The sequence below is a fragment of the Paroedura picta genome, chromosome 3 (assembly GCF_049243985.1).
Source record: "Paroedura picta isolate Pp20150507F chromosome 3, Ppicta_v3.0, whole genome shotgun sequence".
Classification (NCBI taxonomy): domain Eukaryota; kingdom Metazoa; phylum Chordata; class Lepidosauria; order Squamata; family Gekkonidae; genus Paroedura; species Paroedura picta.
Genome location: NC_135371.1, coordinates 46,384,794 through 46,406,399, shown reverse-complemented (window position 1 = coordinate 46,406,399; position 21,606 = coordinate 46,384,794). Strand labels below are relative to the sequence as shown.

The following is a 21,606-nucleotide window of genomic DNA, read 5'->3' as shown; positions in this document are numbered from 1 at the left end:
TTTGCCAAGGCAATTATACACACTCTTAAGTATATTCAGACAGAGTATTTGGATGCAGAAACTCTTCCCTGTTTCCCACTTCTCAAATGATTCCTTCCTCTACCCCCCTCCCCCCATCTGGCATAGGGAGCTAACAACAGTAGAGAACAGCACATTAAGAACATGGAACAGAGCATTGCTTTGTTTGCTGCCACTGATTTTTATTACCCCTAATCTAAATCCAAGTTACTGTGTGTGTTGCAGTCATGCATCATGAGAGGTAGTTATTCTTCTCTGGATTACAATTCAGGAATTGGCTCCAAATCCCCTTTATTGACAACCCACACCTTTCCCCCCGAGAAGTGATGTGCAGCCATGAAGATGATTGCACCTGTATACAGGAATAGTTTACACATGTAGTACTAAATCTTCTCCATGTAGTTCATGCGTATCTACAATCCTTTTCAGAAAGCGGGAGTCCCATGCAAACTGGAAGTATATGCACAGCGGATTGCAGCAATCCCTGCAGTTTCAGTTACACTTTTGGAGTCGGCAGCTTTGAAGGACTCAGGGACACTCTTTGTCGACACATAGAGATCCATCAGGAGACATCTAGCACAACATTTCTGCTCATGCTGAATCCCTTGTGAAAATGAAAATGCAAGAAAAAGGTAGTGGAATCTGCTTTCCCAAAGTATCAAGTCAAAGCTACTGCATCCCCACTTGCATTTCTACTGGTTTTGGGCAACCTATTTCTAGGCACAAAATCTTTCTCCATCAGAACTGCGCTAAATCTACAAACAACACAGTTAGAATTCTGGATAGGTAAAGGTAAAGGTATCCCCTGTGCAAGCACCGAGTCATGTCTGACCCTTGGGGTGACGCCCTCCAGCGTTTTCATGGCAGACTCAATACGGGGTGGTTTGCCAGTGCCTTCCCCAGTCATGACCGTTTACCCCCCAGCAAGCTGGGTACTCATTTTACCGACCTCGGAAGGATGGAAGGCTGAGTCAACCTTGAGCCGGCTGCTGGGATTGAACTCCCAGCCTTATGGGCAAAGCTTTCAGACGGCTGCCTTACCACTCTGTGCCACAAGAGGCTCTTCCCAGAATTCTGGATAAGTACATCACAAATACACTGTGCAACAAGACTGTTTCGCTATGGAACAAATTGTCTTCTTTGGGAAGGTCTTGAGAGAGAGCTGCACCCAGTAGCTTCAGTGGTGGGGAAGCATGGAGAAGGGCACCTCCTGGTGACCTCAGAACATCGGTGGGTTTATATAATAGTTTTTGAAAAAATATTTCCAGGCATATCTTCAGTCTGTGATCAGGCAAAGCTTCTACGCTGCTCCCTCATTGCTCCACATACTACACAGAACATGCATAAATTCACTTGGGCTGACTGCTTTGTGCTCTGACAGTGCAAACTTACGCACAGCTACTCCCATGTAAACCCATTATTTTCCGTAGGCTTAGACTGGAGCAACTCTGTTTAGGATTGCACTAGCATGTGGGTTATGCGACTAGTCTGTGCCCAACTCGCCCCCTTCAGCACCTCTGTGTAACAATGGAAACTGTCTCAGCTTGTTGGTGGCAGAAGCCTTTGATGCCAGGCCCTAACCTCTTGACTCAAAGGTTCCAATGTTACAGTGGTTTGAGAAATGTAAATAAATTAAAACATGGAACAGAATTGCTTCTCAGTTGCTTAAAACAATTAAAACATCTTCCTGCAGTGTAAGCTTTTCTTTAAAACAAACCCTGATGTTAGCTTTAGTTGATCGCTTTTATTACTCCCAGTTCTCTAACAAGGTATTCCAGGAGGTTCTAGTATTGGCACACACTACAGAAAAATCTCCCTAAACTTCCAACTTATGCTGTAAGGCTTTGGACATTAGCAGTAAGGTATCACATTATTGTTTCCACATTGCTAGAATGCATTTAAGGGTGTATTGCCAGTGTGAATGCTATCAAGGCTTGTATTTTTGTCACTAAATCTTTAAAAAGAAAATCTGGTTTAAATCTCTATGTTGGTTTAAAGTACAAATCACTAAGTGGTAAAAATATATACTGTGTGTTGGGCTTTTCACGACATGCTGTATGCATTTATGTTATGATGCCTGTGTGGTCTGGTCACTCCATATATTATTGCAACCACAATAACATGTGATATATGGTTGCTTAATGTACCACATTATAGCACTGCATTGAGGTAGGAGGACCTCTTTATCTTGGCAGTGCAGCTTTACCCATGGAATTTACATACAGCTAGTCATCAATGCAGCAGTTTAGGTCTAGGAAATCTGAATTAATGGACATTTGGTCAACCTCATAGCCCATTCATTATTTTGAATACTTCCTCCTGTCACTTAAGTCTTACACTCAAATGTCCCAGGCCAGCTAGAGATTTCTAGTACATACTCTTAATGGCCATTTGTGGTGACACTCCATCTCCAGATGTAGAAAGCAGGAACTTAAATTTCACACCCTACGAACATCTTTTTTAAAAGCTTCTTTCATTTTTTTTTGCATCCATCCGAGTTGCTTCCCTTCCTACCAAATTCTTTCATCATGACCAGGCCAATGCCTCCAGTACCCCCAGTCACTATAGCTACCTTGCCTAGCTACTTCAGTCCAGCTAGCATGACAAATGAAATCTAGCCGCCTTTCAAAGTTCAAGTCATTACATTGCTTTCCCACAGGGAGCATTGCTTTCCCAAGGGAACATGATTCACATGTTGGAGAACGCTGAGAAATGTGGTCCTGGCTCTCATAGAATGCCTTTTGCCTAGCTGAGCTTTTTGCATTCTGCACTCTCTTTACTTATTGGGTGACATCAGGGGTGATGCTCTGGCATGCTGTGTTAATTTACAGGTTTTTTTTTCTCTTGGGGGTGTTAATTAGGAGGTTAGGTGCATCCAGAAAGCAGGGGTCCTCCGCCTGGATCAGTAGGCTGGCAACTCTAGGGGATTATAGACTTGAAGGAACTGCTTATTAGGTTTGATGAAAACAATTAAGATACCGTATGTGCCGGTGTATAAGATGACTGGGCATATAAGATGACCCCCCAACATTTCCACTCAAAATATAGAGTTTGTTACATGACATTACAGTACTATGGGCCACTATGGACAGCTATGTCTATCCCAACTGAAGTGCACCTTGCGTATAGGACGACCCCCCCACTTGGAGGCATGTTTTTCAGGGGGGAAAGTAGTCTTATACACCAGCAAATACTGTACATGTTTATTTTGGTGATATGTGTGGGTTGGTGTTTCTTTGTTTTCCTTTTCTCCTACCCTCTCAGTATTATACTAACAAAGTTACTGGAGAGTTGAGGCCTGAGGAAGTGTAACAGATATATTACATGTTTCTGGTTTTACTGATTCATGGAATAGAAAGGCTTTTAATGTTTACCTGTTTTTGTTTCCACCTTATTCTTCATTTGTACCCCACATTTATCTCCACAGGTGACCCAAAGTGGTATACATTATTTTCCTCCCCTTCACATTTTCCTTCTGTAGGACCATTTTAGTAAAATTGTTTTATAAACTTTAATAATAATATCAGGAGGCTTGGCCACAGTTTCATAGAGGCCCCAGAAGATGTCATCGTGTGCCTGAATTTCATATGTATGATAGTGAATGAATGAAATCTATTGCGAAGGGGAGCTCTGTAGCTCTCAAGTAGAAATATTGCAGGTTAGGAATGTGCACAAATATGGAGGAGTGCTCTAAGAAGAAACTGTTCTCAGGAAATCACTCAGACAGCAAACTTTACAACAATACCATCTTGTGAGAGAAGACACTCTGCATAGTATACTGAGTCAAACAATTGAAAACTTAGCCAGTCAAGTGGTGGTAAAGTTTCTTGATGGACCAATGAGAATGTGTAAGCTGTAATGTAACAAGAAAGGAATATTACTTAATGGGTGTGTCAGCCTTGCTGAAGCTGAAGATCTGTGTATTGGATCTCCTATATTTGTGAATATATACTTTCGTTTTGCTTCATCTGGGACTCTTATCTGATTCTTTGGATGTTTCATCTGAATTGGTTCTGCTGAGTCTTGCACCCTGAACCAGGTTTATCACTTAAAACAACAATCCTGTGATTAAGATTAGGCTGACACACACAGAGAATGACTGGCCTAAGATCACCCAGCAATCTTAATTGGCAAAGTGGAGATCCAGGCCAGGGTTTCCTAGAGCTTAGCCTGACAATCTAACCATCACACAGCACTAGCCATTGTGCTTTTATTTACCATCCTGCAAAGCTGTCACATCCTGTCCTACTTGCATTTGTCCTGCAGGTACCTAAAATAATGCTTGGTGGGGGCAGATGAGAATGTTCTGAATTTAACCATAAGCCAAAGGGTAGCTAGAAAATTGGGGTCCATTCCACACAAGTTTAATGTAGCAGAAGGGATGCAAATTGTAATCGCTACTAATATGCAGTTATGCACGACGTCGTACACAATCTGGCACACTCCTGAAACAGTCCCGCTAAAAGCGATTCATTGAAGCTCTTCTAGGGCAGTGGTCCCCAACCTGCGGGCCGCGGCCCGGTGCCGGGCCGCGAAGGCCATGGCGTCGGGCCACGACTCCCTCTCCCCGCCCCCCCGCAGTAAAAAACTTCCCAGGCCGCAAGCTTGCGGCCCGGGAAGCTTCTTACTGCGGGAGGGCGGGGAGAGGGAATCAGGGCCGGCTGCGCCCGTGTGGGCGCGGCCCACGGGTGCGGCCCGATGTGTGGGCGCGGCCCATGGGCGCGGCCCGCGAGTGCGGTCTGATGTGCGGGCGCGGCCCATGGGCGTGGCCCGATGCCCTGCCGGTCCCCAACCTCAGAAAGGTTGGGGACCACTGTTCTAGGGAAATCCCAAAAAGTGGATTCACCCTCCGAAAAGCGCTACACTCTTGCAAGCAGTTGAAAGGCCATGGCAGCAGGAGCTAGTTTACCATGCTTCCTTTTCTCTGTCAAATAGCTGATTTATATGATTCCTGCTACTTTTAGTAATGATATCATAATAACTTTATTTTTATAGCCCACCCTTCCTGGTTGGCTCAGGATGGGTAGCAGGCTCCATGTATGCAGCTCTAGCTTCTGTGGGCATCATCTGCTGGATGAGATCTAACATTTTTGAAATTGGTCTCTGATCCCTTATGTTTCTAAGGAAAAGGTGAGCAAATCTTTGTCCGCACATGGACACTACTTAGTTTCATTGCCAATCAGTGACCTTCTTTAAGTCCTTTTTTTTTGGGGGGGGGGAAGGCTACAGGTTCACAACCACCAAATTTTACAAATGAAAACAGGGACATTCTTGGGGATCTGTAGGAACTATTTGAAAGCCACACATCACTACTTGCACTCTCTCTTCCCCTTCCTATAGAACTATGCATTGTGGAAAGTATTCACATTACTCACATACTGTAGAATGTACCTATGTTGTGGAGACAGCATGCTGTGGTCATGACTTTACTTAGCAATACAGTTGCTTTAAAAAGCTTATCTGTATATCCCATGCTATCAAACTGATTAGTATTTCCAAAAGAACAAGAAACAATCACCCTGTTGCTATGACAGTCTGTTTTTTGTTTTTTGTTTTGTTTTTAAACTTGATTAGATAATTATTGACAAGAAGAGCACTAACGTACACATCTGTTGGAGCAAGTGTTCAGTGAAACACATTTAACTACCTGGTGATAAAATAAATTAGAGCATTGTTTGCTTCAATCCACAGCCGTGTTTGAAGCATCCAAATCTTTGTACAATCCCCTAATGGCACAGAGCAATCAATTCACTTTTGTGCTTGATATCCCATAAGCAGGAGAAAGCAGAAGAGGGAGGAAATAGAAAGGAAGACATGCAGATCTCTGAGAGAGAGAGAAGGAAGTATGTGTCAGTATTAGGCATATGCAATTTTTCTCTCAGTAGTTTTTGGTTTGGATCCATTGGACCCCCAAAACATTCAGAATTCAAAAAAAACCTGGATCCCAGTAGCGGTAAAGTATTGGAATCTGAGATTTTTCAGAAATCTGATTTTTTCCCTAGTCCAGTAGACTCAAACCAAAAATACTGAGGGCGAAAAAAGCAGTGGCACAGTAATTAAAAACAGTTCAGAGGCATTTCAGCTGGGGCTCTTTGTCTGCTGGGCAAACAGGCTGCTGGGCAAACAAACAGCTCTTTCTTAGTTATCTCAGAAATGGATACATGCTATAGCAGTCAACAAAAAGACCAATGAATCCCTCAGAAATCCCCAGCATATATATGTGGCAGACAAAAGAACTTCCTGTGGGAGTGCGTGATTGGCCAGATTGAATGTGATTGATTTAAGCTGATTGGATCCAGCAGATGGGATCCTTGCCTTGCATTGGTGAGTTCCATATCTGCCTGGATTCTGCCTCGAACCTCAAGCTCGGTCCTTGGCAGATCCACATACACAGCATTACTTATAAAGTTGTGCTTGTATGGGATATATCCATTTTGCCCTGGACTCTGGATATAGTTTTGTTTTATTTTTATTTTGTGAGTTTCCTCAAGCAAATCCTCAAGCAAAGACAGCATGCCCATTTTCCAAGTAACCAATAAATAATGTAATTCCCACATCAGCCTCTTGGCATACTTTCAGCCGGGATACATTGTTCTTTTCCTCTTCCTTCCCTAGTGACAAGGGAGGCTAATGATCATTGAATAGTTTCTTTACCCAGTTTTTCAGTTCTTCCATCTGATCTAGCCCTGTTGAAGCACCTCTGCTCAAAGAGATAAATAACATTCCTCCTCTTCTGCCTTTCCTTAGTGAGGTGTATAGCTCCATCCATAGCTCTCTTCTGAACTGTGGCTTGTTTCTTTAGCAGCCATGTGAAACAAATCCCCTTCTGGGCAAACAACTTTGGTAGCTGATGTCATCAGCAGGCACACCAGGACATGACAGACAGGCTATCACTCATGAGCCTTGGAGTGACTCAGAGCTGCCCCTGAAGGTTGGCACGAGTTCACAGATAACAAGGAATAGGTATGGGTAAGAACCAATCCATGTAGCAAAATCCATCATGAATTTTGCCTTGTTCATGATTTACAAGCTGAAATTTGTGACTAGTCTACCATCACAAACTTCCATGGGAAAGATTCAAGTGGGTAGTCATCTAAAGCAGTTCAACAAAACACAGAGTGCACTGGCCCCTTTAAGACCAACAAAGATTTATTCAAGGCGCGAGCTATCAAGGGGGGGGGGAGGGATGTCTTCCCACTGCTCAGCTGTTTTTCAAGCTTTGTTTTATAATTACTTTAAACTGACTGCACAAGAAAATGAAACAGCTGAATGGCTTCCTCGCTGCTCAGCTTTTTTTTGCGCTTTTGGCTGTCCCTTTCAATGGGGTTTGTGGGACAGGAACCAGGAATAGTTCAACCTGGTTAAGTTTGTGGTTCAACCAGGAACTGACACAAACTACATTTTTCTGCTTCATGCCCATCACTAACAAAGCATTACATGAAAACATTCCAATAGCTGTGGATACTGCATCAATAAAGGGGTGAGGGATATCTATTGATATACTGAAGAAAAACGTGTGTACGTACTCTTGTAATCCTGAAATCTACCTTTCCAAAATAATGGCAATGGTGCCTGTTCCTGTATAAACTGGTTTTGGATTGTGTATCCTTCTCAGACACATTTATGGTATGTACTTTTTGACACTGTGACAACAATTCTGTAAAAGCACTCTGATTAAAATTGCAGTTGTTGATAAATTTATGGCTACTTCCATGCCAATTTCTTCTCTGACTAAGTTGAAATGATTTAATAATATGTACAACAGATCTTTGAAAATTTTATATCCTGTCATCTGTTCAGTATGGAATACAACAGTTCTTCAGAATCTTTCTGACTTTCCATGGTTCCTGTGCAAAAAATATGCTTGCTGGCCTTTCCCACAATGGCAAAAGCAATCATTACTCAGATTGTAAATCAGGGTCAATTTATATGGTGTTAAATACCACTGGTGGCATATTTTAAATAGATTTCCCTTAAATTCGATGGTATTAGATTTCTAAAAGTATTTTTCCAAATCTATTGCCAGATATGGCAATGGAACTTGAATCTCTGGGTCCTTCTATGTTTTTTTTAATAATATACAGCATTAATGTTCGAAGTAACAAGCCTTCATTGGTTTTTTTTATTAGGTTCCTGATATACTAAATATAATTGCTGAAATACTTGCAGTTTGTTATTTAATTGTATACCCACCCACTTTTTGCTAAATTTGGTTGTTAAAGTGGTTTACAATTCAATTAACAAGTCAGACAATGATTGCTAAGTGTTCTCTCCATGTGTTCTGACTCATTCATTACCAGGGATGTGCAATTTGTTTTAGTTTCCCCCCCAAACCCCCAAATCAGTACAGTGGGGGAAATGAAAGGGAGGCTTGAAATGGCTGCTGGACACTTAAACTGAACAGACTGACTGTGATTCATGGCTGTGAGGGGTCACGACTCACCTGGCTGCAGTCATTAACAGGGGGAAAGGCACTGTGTGTGGCCCCTGGAGCCCTGAGTCCCGCAGCATGTGCTACATGTTCTACTAGGATAAACTGCTACTCCTTGTCTACATTTGTTGCATCTTGCTAACGGAACACTTGTTGAAATGTTTGCCAGGGAATTCCTGATCACTAAATAACTATCAGATAGACATGATAATAGATAGAGCTTTGTTTGAAAATCTGGGTTTTCACTTAGTCAGTATTTCTAATCTAGGGGTTGCCAATTTCCAGTTGTGACCTGTAGAATCATTCAGAATTACAAGTGATCTCCAGACTACAAAGGCCAGTTACGCTGAGAAAAATGACTGCTTTGAAGGCTGGACTGTATGGCATCGTATTGTGTTGAGGCCTTTGCTCTCCGCAAACTCTATCATCCTCAACATCGTGCCTGCCACTTCCAGACTAGCTGGCCCATGGTGGGTTACAAAATAAAACCCCAAAATAAAACACACAAATCCTGACATTATCAACCCGTAGCAATGAAGATACATTTTAAGCCCAGCCCCCCCTTCCCTCCTGCTCAAAAACCCCCAACCTGTGCCTGGGGAGTAGCCTGATGTTCCCTCCCCCAAACTCCAGGTATTTCACAACTTGGAGTTAGCAGCCCCACTTCAATCACCACCGTATACCATAAACCAGGGGTAGTCAAACTGCGGCCCTCCAGATGTCCATGGACTACAATTCCCAGAAGCCCCTGCCAGCAAATGCTGGCAGGGGCTTCTGGGAATTGTAGTCCATGGACATCTGGAGGGCCGCAGTTTGACTACCCCTGCCATAAACAGTTAGATTTAGGTAGCTACTAATGAAAGAGAGCCAACCTATTATTATAATCTAATTGGAGCCTTTGTATGGATGTCCAAATGCCTAACTCTGGGCCATCCACAGAAAACAGAGTTATCTTATTTACTTCTTCCATGTGTATGCTGAAAAATATTAATTTCTAAATTAGGAAAATAAAGAAAAGCCTGGTTGAAAATGATCCAAAAGGGGCAATACTGAATATTTGAAAATTGATTTGAAGCAATGAGGATGGTGTAGGGAAGAATGGTGCTCAAACCCAGAAAGCCTGAGTGGGGCTCATGGGTGTTGGAATTTGTAAGATCTATTGTGCATATATACCAAGAAATGACTGGAAAATCCTTCTGGGGCAACTAGCTAGAAAAGCAAGGCTAGGGACCTCCCCCTATTTCAAATAGTTCCTCTTCTTGCCTCTGATTGGCTCATTCAGGTTTCCCCCTGTTCTTCTGAGAACAGTTAATTCTCTTCCTCTCTGCAGCTAGAGCAGACGGACAGGGTTGTGGGTCAGCCAGGACTCAGTGATCTTGAGGACTCCTCACAGAAGAAAGGGGTGAGCATAGCCAGATCAGAGGCTGCAGAAGCCAGCAAACAAGAGGAGACAGTGCAAGCATGCCAAGGTTTACAGCCCAGGATTATACAAAGTCCCTAGCTCTGATCCAGCAGATGCCTGCTTCCAACCCTCCAGGATCACCAGGACAATTATTAAAGAGGCAGAAATGCAGGCTTGAAGTAGAGCTGCAAGCCAAAAATAAAAGTCCTTGCCTCTTGATTAAATGTCAGTTCTCTTTGGGGAGTTATGATGATTCATATAAAACAACTTGAAGGGCTCTGTGGGGTGTGTACACAAGTTAGCTATACATCAGTGGTTCTTAACCTGGGGGTTGGAACCCCTTTGAGGGTGGAACAGCCCTTTCACAGGGGTCACGGCAGGGAGAGCAGCTTGGCCGGGGGAGTGGGTGCCGCCACTATTGCCGCTCCTCCGAAAGCGCCTGCCAATTTATATACAATGTATTTATAACCAGTTTATATACAATCATGAACAATGGATCTTTACGCCATTGGTCAGTTTTGGTTTAATTTCTGTGACAGAACACTTGCATAATTTTATGGTTGGGGGTCACCAGAACATGAGGAACTTTATTAAAGGGTCATGGCATTAGAAAGGTTGAGAACCACCGCTATATGCTAAAATGCTGATACCTCCATGGTTGAAATCCTTGATTCTTGGACTGAACTACCATGCTTGCCTGACCACTGGAAACTCTGAACTTTGTACTGGAAGTGACTTGGCATCTAATCACTTCCCCTCATCACTCACTTTGGAAGAACTGAGAAGGCTGTTGCAACCTGGTACCAGCACCTGGCCAGGCTATTACAGACAGGCTTATAGCTTTCCTCTTTCCTATACAGTTTGTTGCCTTATTCAGTAAATTAATTTTGTTCTTAATCAGCATTTGCTCAGATTTTAAGCATATTTAATAAGAATAAAGCAAAGCAAAAGATCTGAGACACAGACAATGAAAAAACAAGATGGGCCATAATTAAGAGTTGACTGATAGAGACATTCTCAGGGTAATTCCAGTGCAAATGGCTAATGCAGTAAGGTCTGTACTGGAGAAACTTTTTATAGGAATACCTTCCTGAAAAGCCAACTCTACTTATCAGAAAGACTGCTTAACACTAAGGGGATAATCTGTGAGAGCACCAAGACCAAATGCTTATGCTGATTAAAACTAAAAAGTGCAGGACAAGAAACTGCAGACTAGGACTTAATTGTTTTATTGCTAACTAGAAACTAAGCCCGCTGTACTCCAAATACAGCAGGCACTAGCGGGCCTCTTGAGTTGGGCTCTCTGGCTTCCCGGGGCCCGGCCGCACACCCGAGGCCTGTCATGGGCCAGCCTGTGAGCCTTCCACGCTGCTGCCTCTTCCTCTGCCCCTCGGCACTGTGCCTACCTGTGTTCGTGGAGGGTAGGCAGGAAATGTCAGCGGGCGGGCTCGGGGCTGGGAGACATCGGCATTGGTTTCCTGGGGCATCGGTTGACGGCATCGGTTTCCTGGGGCCGCCGGCACTGCCACCATTGCCGCAGGCGCTGCTGGGGGCACCGGCGGCCGCTCCCGCAGCTTCTGCCGCCAGCTGCACCTGGCAGCAGAGGCTGGCAGCAACGTGTCCTCTTTGCAGGTGGGGCGGCTGCTGCTGTTGCTGCTGCGGCTGCTGCCGCCGCCACTACCATGGCCATGGGTTGCTGCGCCTCCCAATTCATCAGTTTGGCAGCAAGGGACCAATCGTGAGCCGCGCTTCGAGCCTTCCGATTGGGCCCTCCGATTGTCAGTCCGGGGGAAGGGGCCAATCGGGACCCTTCCTCATTCCGGACAGGGCCCGCCCTCGGGGCCCTTACTTTTTTATTTTATCCGCTCCGTAGGAGCAGTTAAAGATTAGTCTGATAGAATATTATAACACAGTAGCTGAAATTGAAACTAAAGGCAATATATATCTCACAGAATAAATCATCTTGAAGCATATAAATTTAAACTATCTGAGGTCCAACAAAATTGAAAGCAAATGTCGGAAAGAGTACATGTAAAGAGTAAAAGTAAAATAATTTGCAATTCATGTGGGAATCCAGGACATATTAAGAAAGAGCATAACGTTCTGAAGCAGAAAGCTGACTTTCAGATGGAAATAAAAAGGAAAATGCCAAAAAACACCTTTGAAAAAGTGTTTCATATTAATTCAAGAGAATACAAAAAGTGATATCTGTTATTTGGATAGTGTGTGCACGATGCACATGTGTGCACACAGAGAATACTTGGAAACCTTAAATGAAGAAAAGAGGGAAAACTTAACTGTAGTAGATTGAAGATCTGTAATAGCAGAAGGGATTGGTTCAGGCATAATAAGATGCAAACTGCAAAATGGACAAACCAGAGAAGTGCTAATAGAAAATTGCCTCTATGTGCCACAATCGGCAAACAACCTCATCTCCATTAGAGTGCTTGCAAAAAGAGGAATGATCACTTCCTTTGGAGACAGATGTTTAATGGGGAGCCAATTGCAACAGGGAAGGTATACCAAGATTTGAATGTACTCGATACATGCACACAAAAAGCAAATTTAACAAAGTGTTACAACCACAAGAAATATTCTTGGCTATCACACAGGTGGTTAGGAATAGATACAGTTATGCAATTGCCCAACTTGATATCCACAACTTGACCAAAGGCATGAAAATACATATATACAATATTGAAAGAAAAGGCATGTATTCCATGAAAGCAAAAGGGACAATACCTAAATTTTTAAAAGGACATGAAGTAAGCCAGACACAGTGCCCTCTGGAGCTAATGCATAGTGATGTCTGTGGTACAATGAAAATAGGGACCTCTACTGGATACAGAAAGAGCCTCTTGTGGCACAGAGTGGTAAGGCAGCCGTCTGAAAGCTTTGCCCATGAGGCTGGGAGTTCAATCCCAGCAGCCGGCTCAAGGTTGACTCAGCCTTCCATCCTTCCGAGGTCGGTAAAATGAGTACCCAGCTTGCTGGGGGGTAAATGGTAATGACTGGGGAAGGCACTGGCAAACCACCCCGTATTGAGTCTGCCATGAAAACGCTGGAGGGCGTCACCCCAAGGGTCAGACATGACTCGGTGCTTGCACAGGGGATACCTTTACCTTACTGGATACAGATATGTTTTAACCTTTGTTGATTATCTTTCTAAGTATATAATGACTTATTTGATCAGAAAAAAAGCCAAATGTTTGAAAAACTTAAGGCATATATGACAGTGGTGACCAACAAATTCCAGAGAAAGCCACTGGCAATTTAGATTGAAAATGGAGGAGAATATTTGGGACACGAGATGGAGTACCAAGCTGTACAAAGAATTGAGCATCAATTCAGTCTCATGTATTACAGAGCAGAATGGTATAGCAGAGAGGAAGCTTCCCCCTCTGAGTGAGATGTGCAGATGCATGCTCCATGAAGCAGAACTGCATGAGAAGTATCAGGGAGCATTGCTTCTTATCTACAAAACAGGCTACTCACAAAAGGTGCCAAAAGCACACTATATGAACTGTGGTATGGGCAGAAATCCAGCACGAGGCATCTGAAAGTATTTGGATCCAGAGCCTATGGCTACATTTCAAAGGAAAAACAATCCAAGATAAATTTAAAAACAGAACAAGGAATCTCTGTAGGTTATGCATTAGGATACAAGGGATACAGAATTTTTAGCCCCAAAACTGTGAAAATCTGCAATGTAGAAAAGAGAAAAGAGAAAAACCTCAAAGTGCAGAAAGAATGGAATCAAGTAATCCACATAAACAGAAGAAGACAAAGCACAGCAGTCAGGGGCAGTGGTCCTAAGCACTATTGTACACATAGATGACTTATCTGCAGAGCCCCAGGAACCAGAATGTTAGATGATCAGCAGTATCAAAGAAGGAAAAACCGTCAAGGAGACTGTCTTATCTGAGAAAGGCAGAAACTGCGATGGAAGCGTTTACATGGAAAGGTATGGAAGGAATGTCCAGTAATCAAGCAGAACATTGGAGAAAAGAAGCAACAGAAGAGATTGAATCTCTAATCCGAAGGCAGACATGGACACACACTGAATTATCTCCAGAGAAGAGAGGCAGAGTACAGATGGATCTTCCAAGAAAAGTTAAAGATTCCATTTTATTTATTTATTATTTACTAATTACATTTGTATAACGCCCTCCCCTGAGGCTCAGAGCAGTTCAGATGGAATGTAAAGAACTCCGTTTTTGTGTCAAATAGAATACAACAATGGTAACAATAACAACAACAGAAGTTAACTTTAAACAGGATAACAATCAAACAGGTCCATGGTTCAGTTCAGGTACGTGGGTTCCTGGGACAGAGGTTCAGGGGCCCTGTGGGTGTTGCTGGTTCCAGTCTGCCTCAACCAAATACCTGGTGGAAGAACTCCTTTTTGCAGGCCATGCAAAACTGTATTAGTTCTGTCAGGGTCCTGATCTCCTCTGGGAGCTCATTTTGCCAGGGAGGGGCCAGGACAGAGAAGACTCTGGCCCTGATTGAGGTCAAGCTGGCTTCTTTTGGGCCAGGGATCACTAGCCAGTTGGTGGAGGTAGACTGCAAAACTCTTTGAGGGGTGTAGGCAGAAAGGTGGTCCCTGAGATATCCTGGGCCCTGACTGCATATAGACTTGAAGGTGATTACCAGGATCTTCAGTATGACCCGGAATTCAACTGGTAGCCACTGCAGTTGATGGACAATTGGCCTGATGTGGGACCTCCATGATGTTGCTGTGAGGACCCTGGCCACTGTGTTTTGGACCAGGTGTAGTTACCAGATCAAGGTTATCAGCAGGCCTGCATAGAGCAAGGGGCAGAAGTCCAGTCTAGAAGTAACCACATAAATAACTGTGGGTCCAAGAAGGGCCCTAGTAGTTTGGCTTGGCGAAGGTGGTAAAATGCCAGCAGAGCTACCCTCATGACCTGAGCTTTCATTGAGAGGGAAATAACCAAGATCACGCTCAGCTTCCTGAAAGTTGCATACCATCTAGGGTGGGCAGACAACACTTCCTTACATGGTCCCTTTCTACCCAGCCACAGGACTTCTGTGTTTGAAGGATTGAACTTCAGATGACTCTGCTTGAGCCACCTCATCACTGCTTCCAGGCAGCCAGCTAATGCTTCTGGGGGAGAGTCAGGGTGGCCATCCATCCATCCGGAGGAAGAGTTGGGTGTCATCTGCACATAGATAACAACCCAGCTCAAACTTCCATACCAGTTGGGCAAGAGGGCACATGAAGATGTTGAATACAATTGGAGAGAGGACTGCTTCTTGTGGGACTCTCTCCTATTGCTACCCTCTGTCTGCGACCCTGGAGGAAGGAGCTCAGCCACTGAAGGGCTGTCCTCCATATTCTGGCATTGGCCAGAACAATGTTCAATTGTATCAAATGCAGCTGAGAGTTATAATAGTATCAGCAGTGCTGACCTGCCTTGGTCCACCTGGCGACGGAGATCATCCCTCAGGGCAACTAGTGCTGTCTCTAACCCATAGCCAGGCTGGAAACCTGACTGTGATGGGTCTTCTTATGGGCTCTTCTTATGGGCTCTGAACACTAGATCTTGAAAAAAGGTGTTGGAATATGCAGAATCTACTGTGCATATGTACAGATAAGTGACTGTAAAATCCTGCAGGACAGGAAAGGGGGCAGCTAGTTAGAACAGCAAGGTTAGGGACCTTATTCAGCAAATCTATTTTGTTCTTAATTAGTGTGTATTCAATTTCTATACATATGTATACAGATTTTGTTTTAGAACAATGGACCCTAACTGGTTCAACTAAAGCCTCATGTAATTTTAACCTTCATTTCTTTGGGGATCCAGTACACCTCTCTTACTGACAACTCATTTTACAGTTCTATGTAGGTTCTGCGTATCCATTTTTTTTAACAACCTGTTTTGTGTCTAGATATATCCCAGATTTTAGTCAGAGAAAACATTATTGTCTAATAGTCTGAAATTCAACAGTTCTACATAGCTGGGAGAACTGGGATAGATATTTGGTAGTGAGACTCCCAATTCAAGGAAGGAGTGAGAAATCTTCTAGGGAGAGGAAAAAGATCCCTGACCAGTTAAAAAGGAGAAATTGGTGTATTGTGGAGTATTGTGGAAAGTTAGAGGGAAATTGGTGATTCTAGGAAAGGAAATTGGTGTACCTGGGAAGTTCAGAGGAACCTACATAGTCTTTAGAAACAAAAGCCTCTAAGTGAGAAAAACTAAGAAACTAAGGAAAAGTTTCTGTAACTCTCTAAAACCTGTAGTTCAGATTTTCTTATATAAAAGCTTGATCTCTTCATTCCATCTACCCCTCCCATGTATGTTAAATATACATATTTTTTGTTTTGGCTGGAATTCATTGTCTCAGTGCCATTCTGAGAAAAGGTTTGAGAAAAGAGGAGTCTTACATCTTCCCATAAAGTTTCAGGCCTGAATTAAAGCCACAAGTCCAATTCCACGCAGGCAGAAAAGGCCAAGAGGGTGCTCATATGGAAGCAGGACTAATCCCTGCTTCCACACGACGCAGTCAATGGGCAGCCCCCCATCCCAGACCTGCTGCAGATTAGGCCCTCATGTGCTAAATGAATGCATGAACCTGGCTAAGATGAATACATGTTCCCTTAGCCTACTGCGGGGACCAACAGGGCCTGTCCTATTGCAAGCCTGTGTGCACAGAGAAAAGCTGGGCCTTCCTCCCCCACCCTGTGGTGGCCCAGAGGGGGCAAAAAATACCCCAGTCAGCTTCACTACACTGCAGAGTGGACCAGGGCATTTAAATTTTTTTGTAGACAGTTTTATTAATTTAAGGTGAAAAGATTGTCCCACTTTTGGAGGGACATCTGGGGGTACCTGGCAAATTGTACTTATGTTGAAATTTAAAAATATATAGTACAATACTATTTTTGCATTCTATGCATTCTATGAAACTTTTTGGTGCTCCTTATAGACTAAATTTTTAATCAAGAACCCCCCCCCCCTGGGGTCAATGATGTCCTGCTATACCAATGTTAAAATCTGGTCACCTTATACTAATAACAACAAAGAAACCATACTACAGAGGCAACTCAGTCAGTGACAGAACACAGTTTTATTTTTGGATTGGAAATTTCCCCTCAGAGAGTAGAAGGGAGCCCATCGTAGGCAGGGGTATAAATATTTTAAATAAATAAAATAAATATAAATCCTCCATTAAGATCTGTCCTAGGCTATTTGATGGGGTCAGTTAAAAATCCAATAAAAACAAATGTGATGAGTAAAAATGAATGGGAATAATTTATCTCCTAAATCAGTTTTCTGTTGGTGGGCTAAAGCTTTCTAGGTTTCTAATCAGGCTCTCAAAGTGAGATGAGGCTGAGGATGCTGATTTTTACGCATGCGCCTCCAGAAGCATTATCCAGTTTTTGATTTAAAATAGATGGAAAATGTCATAAATATTGGCACTAAACAATGGATGCTGTTAATTTATTTTGAAAATTCTGAACTACACATTTAGCAGATTTGATACAATTTTTACCATTGACAGTCTAATCATAATTCTGAATGCAAGTCTACAGCTCAGTAATTATATCCTCTTTCTCTCTTGCTCAAGCTCGTAGTCGATAAAATCCTGTCCCAGCATTTTTTAAGATAAAATACCTTAAACCTATTCATTTTTTATTCAGTAAATAATAATTCATTTATTTATCTAATGTATAAATATGCCTCAACATGGTTTCAGGCATGTATGCAAACTGCCTCAGAGAAAAAAACCTGTTTTGTTCCATACAGATTTGCCATAGTTCATGATGAAAGGCTAAATGGAAATGGCTCTGTTACATCAAACAACAGAAATGTATATAAAAACAAACAAACATAGATGATTATTAACCATACAGTCAATAGATAATTTGATATTTTTAATATATTTTTAATATTAATCATGAAATTTCTGGGATATTGGATTGGCAAATGGACAACTCATATATTAAAAATACTGAAAAATCTCAGCATAAGCTTGATTATTTCTGGATATGTACTGGTCATACTCTTAAAAGTTCTTTATGATATTTTTCAATATTACTTTATTAGACAGTTTCATTTCTCCCCCCCCCCCCCCCAATTCTAGAGCTCCAGTCATGTTAAAAAAATTAACTCATCATTGTAGTCTTGTTATTTGGCTTGTAGCTTAGCTGATCTGATAGCTATATTTCACAGGAGAGCCATAAATTTTACCAATGGATTTGTAGGTCATCAGTCATTCAAGATCTCTTTGTTTTTCTCTTTATTTCCAAATGCAATTTACCCCACCTCCATGCTTTTATCAACTGGCGGAGAAATTTATCACATTACTTTGAATATTGTGCCATGATCATTCTTGCAGTATATGTTCTCATAGTTTTCTTAAATTTATTATTGCAAACAAATGTGAGAAGAGCTCCTAAGAGGGTGAAAGAAACAGGAAACCATGGCTGTATATCAGAAGAGTTCATTCCTTATTGAATAAGTATTCGACAGAGTTTTCCAAAGGAGATTACCATTGTGAGTTTGGTGTCATCAATTTCTTCTGTTACATTGCATTTGTGGTCATGAAACCTCATTCCAGTTGGTAATATATCAGGGAGGAGCAAGAGAAGAGAAAGACAAAGGCTTTCATGAATCTTGTAGTATGCTCTGACTGCCAGGGCAACTAGGGCAATGTTCCATGAAGCTTAAACCAGAGTACAAATTCTCAATGACCCCGTGAAATAAGCTAAAATGGGAGGAAGTGAGGCTGGTAGCTTTCCCATTTCCTGTGAATAAAGGATTGCTTTTATGTGTATAGCTATATGGAATAATTAGTTATTTATTCCCAGGATTTAAAGCATCCAAGTAAAACTGTTAATTCAATAGCAAAAACTAGGTAACCCATAATATTCCTATACTTTTTTCAATAATATGAAAATATTATTGTATCATAAGGTACATGATTGGTTCATTTAAAGTGAGTTATTTTTTTCAAATCCCCAGTCTGCCATGTTAAACTTATTGGGGACCCTGGGTAGTCATGTCTCTCAGCCTAAACTACCACTCAGGGTGTTGTTGTGAAGGTAAAATGGAAGACAGGAGCACAATGTTGTAAGCCAGTTTGGTCTCCATTGGGGAGAAAAAATGGGGGATGAACATCTAAATAAATGTTATATAATTCAGGGCTACTGCACTGGGGGAGGTTGAGAGGTCAGAGTTTTCACCAGAAGGGCAGGCAAACAGATATCTATGGATTCAGATCTGACCAGCTGTTAGCCTAGTTTCACCTACCTCAGTTTCTGGTGTCTTCAGTATGAATGAGCCCACTCATGAGCATGAACATGCACTCATTGCACTCTACAGAATGGTTTTACCTTATGAAGGTAAAATACCATGTTCTAATTTGACATCATCCTGCAAGGGTTGCTTTCATCATCACCTACAGATGGACCATATATTTTATTGATTTTATTTAATTTATTTATTTAGATTTTTATACCGCCCTTCCCTACGACTCTGGGCAGTTTACATAAAACATTTTGGAATATTTACATAGAACACTATCAAAATCAATATAACAGTATAACTATAGCAACAACACACCAACTAGAACTGGAACATTCCACGCAACTACAATTTTGTATGTTGTGACCTGCCATGAGCCTTTAGGGGTAGGGCAGGATAGAAATACAATTTTAAATTTAAGTTAAACTAAATCTTGAAAACTTTGCAAACTACGTTAGGGTTATTTTTGTATGTGACTGTGTTTGCAACAGCACAACAGAATGTTAATATTGTTACTTATTGTAATGATGAGGTCCATCCATCCATCCACACCCAGTCTTGCCATCTCAGGGCAGAGAACAACAATGAAATTATAACATAACAATAACAATAAGATCCATTAACATTAAAATCAAACAATGCATTAAGAACACAATTAAAATTATCATCGTCCTGATATTACTGCTGTGTCAGAAGAGCTTTATCAGTGCTGAGACTGCATGTGGAGGAGTGGAGAATCAAACCTAGCTTGCCAGATTAGAAGCTGCCACTCTTAACCACTATACCAAGCTGGCTCTCTAAGAATGGTAATATGATATAACTTACAGGATTGTTGTAAGGACAATGAATATGAAATGCTTTGAACATATGAAATGAATTGCAAATGCTATATTAAATATTATTTCATTACCTCCCCAAATTTCCATATAATTCTCTGTAGAAATGTTAAACTGATTATTCCATTGTCATGTCATCGTCAGTCCTGTGGCTATCCTAATGTAACTAATCATTTTGTTGTTTTTAGGCTAATACATTTTGGGCATGACATCCTGTTCTGAATTTGGAATCACCTTTTTGAGGTCATATTAAAGGTTGGCCTCTATTGACAAGATTAAATTGAAGTCATTTTTTCTTAGAGCTTAGCAGCTTGAGTGTCTGCTTTGTCAGCAAATAAGGCTTTATCACCTTTCCCTAGAGTACTCTCTCAAATGTAATGCCAGAGTGCCGGATGGATTTGCTTTCCATTTTTTCATCCAATATATATATTTGTTAATTTTCCTTTCCTCTATCTTTCAACTTCACATAAAATCATTTCTAGAAATCTGTTGCAGATGTTCAGGACAGAAGACAACATACAATGATACATCTATCTAAATGTAAACCTCTTAATTTGTTTAAAAAAACTAGGGTCTCCAATCATAGTTTCCTGGAGATTTAGGAGTGGTGCCTGAGGAAGGTGGACTTGGGGAGGGAGCTCAGCAGGACTCTGATGCCCTAGAGCAGTGGTCCCCAACCCCCGGTCCGGGGACCGGTAGTGGTCCGTTGATCAGTCAGTACCGGGCCGCCGCTCCTCCTCGTCCTCCTCCCCGGCTGCTGCCTCGGGGGCTGCCCTGCCACTCTGCTGCCAGCTCACCTTCGGTGCTCTCCGCTGGCCGCCATGGCTGGGGCTCCCCCTCGGCGTGGCACTGTGCAGCTGCTGCTGGCAGCACCCCCCAGTGGGTGGTAGGAAGTCAGGGGCTCCAGCGGGAAAGCAAGTGGAGCAGGGGCTCAGGCGGCGGTGGCAATGTCCCTCGGCAAAAGACTACCCCCCCCGGGCCTCAATAAAATTGTCAAGCATTGACTGGTCCCCGGAGATAAAAAGGTTGGGGACCACTGCCCTAGAGTCTGCCTACAAGGCTGCCATTTTTCCCCCAGAGGAACTGATCTCGGTATTCTGCAGATCAATTCCAGTAATCCAGCCCCACCTAGAAGCCTAGGATCTGCCTCTTCATGCTTTTTCAGATAAGGATAGAATGTTGTAGGGAAGGGGGTGTTCAGTGGAGCTCCTACCAACAATATCAGGGTGAAAATTTAGCTCCTCTTTTTAAAAAACCCTGATTCTTATGCAGATAACATAGGAGTTGCTTGTTACTTGACATACTACCTTAATTATTCCTTCTTCCTCCACATATTTTTGCCTTAGACTAGTCACACTCTAGGTGAGTGAATGAAAAGAAGTTTGTGAGTTTTGATGGATTGTATGTGTGTCTCTGTGTGGCAGTGGCCCTTTCTGCACTCAAAGCTTACTTTTGATTTTCACATTACTTGAGGTAGCAAAGCTTAATTAAATTTTTGTTGAGCGTATACTCTACATTCAAATCAGAAAATGAGAACTGATTTTGTTTGGTGTGGGGGTGAGAAATTGCATTTTGCATAAACATCCTGATTGGTCAATTTATATACGTAGCACTATTTATTTGTTGGCCCAAATTGTACTCTGTCCT

General features: G+C 42.3%; 1 protein-coding gene across 4 annotated transcripts in view; it reads left to right on the top strand.

The window, feature by feature from the left end:
- The window catches only part of CACNA2D3 (calcium voltage-gated channel auxiliary subunit alpha2delta 3), a 774,612-nt gene that overhangs the window by 302,524 nt on the left and 450,482 nt on the right, over window positions 1-21,606 (top strand). The window lies entirely within an intron of this gene.